The sequence below is a fragment of the Haplochromis burtoni genome, unplaced genomic scaffold, assembly GCF_018398535.1.
Source record: "Haplochromis burtoni strain Fernald_Lab_line unplaced genomic scaffold, NCSU_Asbu1 Contig_16, whole genome shotgun sequence".
Lineage (NCBI taxonomy): Eukaryota > Metazoa > Chordata > Actinopteri > Cichliformes > Cichlidae > Haplochromis > Haplochromis burtoni.
The window spans coordinates 1,793,086-1,794,700 of record NW_024582377.1 but is presented as its reverse complement, the minus strand read 5'-3'; positions in this window follow the sequence as shown (position 1 = coordinate 1,794,700).

The following is a 1,615-nucleotide window of genomic DNA, read 5'->3' as shown; positions in this document are numbered from 1 at the left end:
CCCCCCCTTGAAAAAGATAAATAAAGAAATAGACAGGCGTAGTAAATATGGCACAAATTAAATGTCATATGGAAATTCAAATTGAATTAACCATCTGACAAATTTGTCAGATGGTTCAATAAACTCATTTTCAATATTTCGGGCTTTAACGAGTTAAACCTATCTTTTTCTGACCATGTCCATCCCTTTGTGACCACAGTGTGCCCATCTTCTAATCGCTGCTTTCAGCAGGTTAATGCGCCATGTCACAAAGCTCAGATCATCTGAAACTGGTTTCATGAAGATGAGAACAAGTTCACTGTATTCTAAAGGCCTTGGTAAATACCTGGATCTCAATCCACCTTTGGGGTGTAGTGGAACGGGAGCTTCACATCATCGCTGTGCAGATTTTGTGTGATGTTATTATGTGAAAGGTATATTACCCATTTAGACTATATGAAAGTGTAACCCCATTAGTTTACAAGTGTTTTTGTGAGTTTCTTCTTCTTCTACATCATTAATGTAGAAGTCCTAAAAATAAATTGATCAATACATTTTTAAATGGAGCAAATAGGATACAAATTTAAACGTATATATGCAAATGAATATTTAATTATTTCTTTAATTTGTCACAAAATCTTTTGAAAATTTGAATTCTCTGGCAAAGAATTTATTATATAGGGCGTGACCTCTTTTTGTGACATCAAGTCACTTGACATTACTGCTGCAAGATACTTCAAATTTGATACCAAGTAAATACAGGGCCAGTATTGCAGATACCAATGTTGATATTGTTAACCAAAAGAGGCAGGGGAGGGCAGTGTGTCATGATTTATGAAATAAATCATCATCAATTTGCAAATTCTGAACACATTCTGAACAAATCACTGTGATTTTTACCATACTTAATTTACCATACTTTCAGCTATTCGTGTTTTTTAGAAACTGTTTTTTCTTTTGGAGATCTGGAATTTAAATGCAGCTGTTTCCAAAGCACTTTGGTTCAGTTTCTGTTGTTTAAATGGGCTATAAATAAAACACAGTTTGCTGTCAACACAAAAACATTCAGACATTTTTCTTAGTGCGTATTTAACACAGTTCAGTGGGATGCATACTGAACTTAAAGGATAGAAAAATGTAATGTAATTACATATTATATCAGTATTTGGATCGATCCGCCCACCTCTGCTTCACATTTGTTTGGCTTCCTCAGCTTAGATGTCTCGATCTGTGAACTGGGCTCCCTTACTGTGTTGGTGTTGTTGCATTATAATGCCAAATTCAAAATGCGTGCTCCAGTTGTGGTAAAGATTGAATTAAAAAAATGCTAATTAGCAGTCTTTGAGCACATCTATAAAACCAGGTTTGGCAGCAGCTATTCCCAGGCTCCGACACAATCTGTGTATGCCCTGAAACCCTGAGTGATTAGCATCTTTGATGCCAACAAATGTTATGTAAAAGAAATGTATTGTAGACCTCTTCAGCCATATAAGGCTTTCCCTGTTTCCCTGAAACATTGCCTCAGATAGAAAAACAGTCAGCAGAGGGTTTAATCTGAAAGTCGAGAAAGACGCTGTGATGTAACTGAATATTGAGCTGCTGCTAACAGGTCCTTGGTGGTGGTGGTGGTGGTGGT